The following is a 6,000-nucleotide window of genomic DNA, read 5'->3' as shown; positions in this document are numbered from 1 at the left end:
AATTACTTCAAGTAACTTCCCACCCTCCTCCTCCCCCCCTTTTCACGACCATAACACACCAGTCGCGCGAGTCGTTCAATTAACGGAATACTGTTGTCTTCTCTCCCCTTCTCTCTCTCACTCTTGTTCCTTCGTTTCCTCTCTTTCCTTCGCTCACTGGTTTTCTCTCTCTCTCCTTCGCTCTTTGATTTTTTCTCTCTCTCCTTCACTCTGTTTTCTCTCTCTTTATTTCGTTCCCTCTTTTTCTCTCTCTCTCTTTCTGTTTCGTTGATTCTCTCTCTCTCTCTCTCTTTCGCTGTGTTCTCTCTCCCTCTCTCTCTTTTCTATCCCCGCTCCCCCCTCCTCAACTATCCCACCTCATGGAACCCGCGAAATGTTTCACTTGTGAGCGTACGAGGAATATTGGTGTAGGAGAGCAAGAGAGAGAGAGAGAGAGAGAACTAGTGGTGGGGGGGTAACGACAGAGCGAGTGAGAGGGGAGGACACGTGGAGAAAGAGAGAGGGAGAGAGACGCCCCTCCTTTACTCACGCCCCTCACGTCCGTCTAGTATCCCGAACCATCTCTCTCTCTCTCGCCCCCCCCCCCCCTCCTCACTCTATTTCCCTTTGCGCGCTTCTCCCCTCCCTCTCTCCATCTCACTCGCTCCCACAGCGCGAGAACTCAACTACAGAGCAAGTAAAACTCTCCCCGCCACTAACGAATTCCCCCCCACCGCTTCCCCACTCGCCGAGAGCGTGAGAGTAGGGGAAGTCTCTCCCAGAGCCACACTCGCTCGTCCGCCGTCGTGCTGAGTAGGTTTCAAATCGTTATATTTGCTATATAAAAGAAGTAAAACGAGAAAAAAAAAATAATTACACAAAAAAACAATTATTTTACTCGTGCTTTCGTGTATACTCGTGTAACCTCTCTTGTTTCCCCAAATATATCAATATTTGCAAAAATATAAAGTGTCTCCCTATTTATATTGTGTCAGTGATTAAAGTGACAAATTCTTTATTTTTCTGCGCGAGTATTTTCAAATTAATGTTTTGATCAGGTCATTGAATTATTTCAAGAAAGAATTTTTAATCGAATAAATCAGCAATATAGACACCAAAGGGACTGTGTTTATTTTTTTTTTATTGTTGTGTGTAACGAGAAAAATTGTGTGATTCATTGGATAGCAAAGAAATAAAAAATTTGCTCTCATAATAATAATCCGTGAAACGTGTGCGGCAATTGAAAATTCAGAGAAAATTTCTCGTAATAAATATTAATTGCCTGGAGAAATATATTTTCGAGTGTTTTTGGTTCTTTTGTGGTGTTTGTTGTTGTTGTTGTTTTTAAACAACACAAGTGAAAAGAAGTGTTTTTGTTTAAATTCCAGATATTTCTATTTTTTTGTGTGTGAAGGGTTTTATTTTCATCAAGCCTACGCATGTTTCCAGGACCGACAAAGGTTTGTTCCAAAAATTTTTCTGTACTTTTCGAAAAAAAGTAATTCTGCAAAAAAATGAATCACAAAAAGAGGATAAAAAAAGAATTAAATTTAGAATTTAAAAGGAATTGTAGTAGAAATTCAGAAAATTAGGAAAGTAAACAAGAGTGAATTAAGGAATTAAAATAGTGGAAAAAAAGTGTAAATTAAAGGAATTAGAATTAAAATAGCGCTAGAGTAATAGAATTAGAGGAAACTAGAAGAAATTTTGGTAATAAACTTTCGAATTAGGATTATAAATTCAAATAGTCGTAAATTTTAGATTACACTCCGAATTTGCATGTAACTTACTGAAAGCAAATTCCTTGAATAGTGAATGCAATAACTTGAGGATAGTAATTTAATGAATCAGGATAGTAAATTTTAAAAATTAGGATATTTAGTAAAAAAAATATGAATACTAAATTCTAAAAAGTAGGATAGTAAGTAAAAACAATAAGGATAGTAGATAAAAAATAAGGATAGTAAATAAAGAGATAAGAATAAAATTTAATTGAAATAGAATTAAAATTAACGTAATCAAAATAGTAAATAATGGAATTAGAATAAATTAAATTATAGATTTAAGATAGTAAACAATGGAATTAAAACAGTGAATAGAGGAATAAGAATAGTAAAAAAAGAGTCAAAATAGTAAAAAAATTAACGAAATTAAAATTTTCATTAAAGGAATTACAATAGTAAATAACGAAATTAAAATATTATTTACAGTAAATCGAATATTAAATAGAGGAATTAGATTGATAAGAATATAGTTAAAATTGTAAATAATTAAATTTGAATAGTAATTAAAGAAATTGGATAGTAATTTATGGAATTAGAATGCTAAATAGTGGAATTAGAGAGGTAAATAAAAGGGTTTAGACAAGAAATAATTGAATTTGAATAGAATTTAAAGGAATTAGAATAGTAACTAAAGAAAGTAGAATTTAAAATTAAAAGGATTAGAATAGTGAATATAGGAATTAGAATAGTAGATAATGGATTTAGGATAGTAAAAAACGGAATTAAAGTAGAATTAGGATAGTAATTTTCGGAATTAGAATAGTAAATAAATAGTTGTGATTGTAAAAAATGGAATTAGAATCGAACTTTAAATAGTCAAGATAGTAAATAATGGAATTTGAAAGTAATTAATGGAATTAGAATTAAAACTAAAGAGATTAGAATAGTGACTACAGGAATTAGAATAGTAAATAATGAAGTTATGATAGTAAAAAACGGAATTAAACAGAATTTTGAAAGTTATTTATGGAATTAGAATTGTAAATTACGGAAATAAGACAGTAAATAAAGGAGTTAAAATAGTAAATATGGGAATTAGATTAGTGAATAGTGAAATTAGAATAATAAATAAATAGTTGAGATAGTAAAAAACGGAATTAGAATCCAAATTAAAATAGTCAAGATAGTAAATAATGGAATTTGAATCTAATTAAAGGAATTAGAATTACACCAAGAATTAAATTATAAATTAAATTAAACGAATTGAAAGAACAATAAAGTAAATAACGAAGTTAAGATAGTAGAAAATGGAATTAGAATAGTAATTTAACGAATTAGAATTATAAATACTAGATTAGAGTAAATAAATGAGTTAAGATAGCGAATTAAATAAATAAATTATGTGGTTTGATTAGTAATTAATCGAATTAGAATAGTAAATATTGGAATAAGGATAGTAAATATTGGATTTAGAGTAGTAAATAATGGAATTAGGATGGTAAAAAGTGGAACCAGAATAGTAAATAATGAAAAACGATAGTAATTAATGGAATTTGAATAATAAATAATGGAATTGGGACAGTAAATAGTGGAACCAGGATAATAAATAAAAAAATAACAATAGTAATTCATGGAATTAGAATAGTAAATAAGGAAATAACGATAGTATATCATGGAATCAGAACAGCATATTTAAACGAATTTTTGAAAATGTAAAGGAATTAGAATTGTATATAATAATAGAACAATTATTATGAAAGAAATTTGAAAAATTAAATACAGGAATTAGGATCGAAAAAGTAGAATAAAGATATAGTAACAGTGGAATTAGAATATAAATAAAGAGAAGAACTCGAGAAAAATACGAATTTCAAGCTATTTTCAGTCCAAATTAAATTATTGGAATTAGGAGGAATTGGAATTGATTAAAATTGAAGAATTAGAACGAATTCGAATTATAAACATTTGGAATCTTGACGATTATTAAATTTTAATCAAACTTAAATCGAATTTAAGTTAAAATAGAACTTAATGTACTTCGAACATAATTTAAATAAAAAACCTATCAACTTAAATCAAACACTTGAATTCTATTTTCATTGAAATCTAATTTAATTTTCTTGAATTTCAATTTTGTTTTTGAAAATAATTTGAAAATTGTTATTATTGTTAAAACTGTTTGGAAACGTTTCAATTATTGTTATACCGAAAAATGTTTTTTTTTATAATACAATTTCATGCTCCGAAAAAGAAATATTTAAATTCCCCAGTTACGATATATTGTTGAATGGCATTTAAAGACTTCTGGCTGTAAACACGATCAGTGCAATATTTTTAATCTCGAAATACAATTCTCGTTAAATTATTCAACTATTATAGATATAAGGAAACGTAAAGAAATCGGATTTAGCAAATTCTATTTAGAATTCGTTGATTTTTATATGTTTTCAATGAAATCTTTAGTTATTGTCATTATTTGTAATTTTTTCCTTTTGTTATTGGTAAAACAATAGTCAACAGGTAAAAATTTATTTTTTTCATAAAACCTAATTAGAAGTTTAAAACTTTGCTATACAGTGAAAAGTATTATTTTGTTTTGATTTTTGTTTCAAATTTTGATTTGGTTCTATTTTAATACCGAAATCAGCTCTAATTTAGCAATTTTCTTTTTGAGTGATAGACTTCAATAATATGTTGTTAAAATCTAGTTACAGATTAAAACTTTTATTGTTAAAACCTAGTTACAGGTTAAAACTTTTCGCATTGTTAGAACCTATTTACAAATTAAAACCATATTTATTGTTATAACTCACAATCAGTTACAAGTTAAGACATTACTTATTACTTATTGTTATAACTTAGTTACAAGTTTTGTCTTTACTTATTATCATAACTTAGATAAAAATTAAACTAAAGCTAAAAATTCCCTTAGTTGCAACTTTCTTCGAAGTTGAAACATATTCATTATTCTCATAAATAGACATTCCTAATTTTAAAATTTTACTAAACTGCGAAAACATTACTGCAGCTAAAAATATATTTGAATTATGATATCAAAGAGGAATTATTAATTTTGATGAAAAAAAAAACTGGACAGAAATCTAGAGATAGGACAGTGTAAGGGAATTTACGCAGGCGCTCGAAAACCACGTGGTTGTCGGCTGATCGTGTCGCTATGTTAAGAGAGTAGAACATGGTGGGGTAAGGGGCACGTTTGAAGATTTTGGAAAATGTTGTTTGGAAGCAAAAACGAAAGAGAGCGAGCGAGAGAGAAAGAGAGAGAGAGAAGAAATACATCGAGTACGAAACAAATAGACTAGACACGTTAGAGTTTTGGCACAATGCCAAAAGGCACTTGCAATATCGAGGAGAGACGAAGCTCAAAAGTAGGATGAACTGTTTACATTTATACAACATCTCTTGAAAATTTTTCCACCAAGCTATATACACGTAAATATTTTTGTCCTGTAATTTTTTTTCTGCATTCTTCCTTCTCCCCTTGATTCCCCACCCTTCCTTTATTCTCTACCCTTACCCCTACCCTCTCATTTTCTTCCCCCTTTAATCAAAAAAATTAGTTTCTAATTCATTCTATTCTAATTCAGATGGTACAGTGAAATTTATTGCTATTCTTCTCACAAATTCCGTATTCTTTGTTGACATCTTTTTAAATGTCCCTTTTTTCCCCATAATGTCGAGAGAAACGGAATTTTTTTTAGGAAAAGTTGGCAGACATGAGAATTTGGCGGGGTCATGTCGTTATTCTTTTCGGAGGTCAAGAATCTTTTTATTAGGCACCATGTGTCTTTTGTTGATTGCTTTTTAGAACTGTTTTTTTATATTAAAATATGTCGCGAATATTTTATGCTGTATTACTAAAAGTCTGCTGTTTGGTTCGCATTTCGAATCTGTAGTTGTTGATAGAATGGTACTGTACCCAATTTTTGACAAAGTAGTTTTGCCTCTAAAGTTGTTTATCGACCAAAAAAGTTTTTATAAGCTTTTCTACTCTTTTCTGCCCCTGCCAAATTACCCCTTTTCAGTCTACTTGATACAATTGATTTGCATCAAAATCGCAAATTTGATCTGCGGTTGTTAACCGACCTTCCTGCATATCCTACTAAAGATCCAACCCTAACTATTTTCCGATATTAAATTTTGTCTTTTCTGGTCTTCAAAAACACTGTTTTACTTATATTTCTACTAAAGGTGGTCCAACCCTGACTATGTTTCCCTACGAATTTTTGTCTTTTCTTGTTTTCAAAGAAACATTTTTACCCATTTTTACTAAGTCCAA

At 29.9% G+C, this 6,000-nt stretch overlaps 1 protein-coding gene across 1 annotated transcript in view; it reads left to right on the top strand.

Moving 5' to 3' along the window:
- The first annotated feature begins 754 nt into the window (after positions 1-754).
- The window catches only part of LOC122512707 (thyroid receptor-interacting protein 6-like), a 203,096-nt gene continuing 197,850 nt past the window's right edge, over positions 755-6,000 (top strand). The window contains exon 1 of the mRNA XM_043628723.1: positions 755-1,439. The gene's annotated coding sequence lies outside the window, so the exon portion shown is untranslated. The remainder of the gene's footprint in view (positions 1,440-6,000) is intronic.

Source organism: Leptopilina heterotoma, unplaced genomic scaffold (assembly GCF_015476425.1).
Source record: "Leptopilina heterotoma isolate Lh14 unplaced genomic scaffold, ASM1547642v1 Lhet_123, whole genome shotgun sequence".
In the NCBI taxonomy this organism is placed as follows: domain Eukaryota; kingdom Metazoa; phylum Arthropoda; class Insecta; order Hymenoptera; family Figitidae; genus Leptopilina; species Leptopilina heterotoma.
Note: the sequence above shows the minus strand (reverse complement) of the source record. Positions and strands in the feature narration are given on the sequence as shown.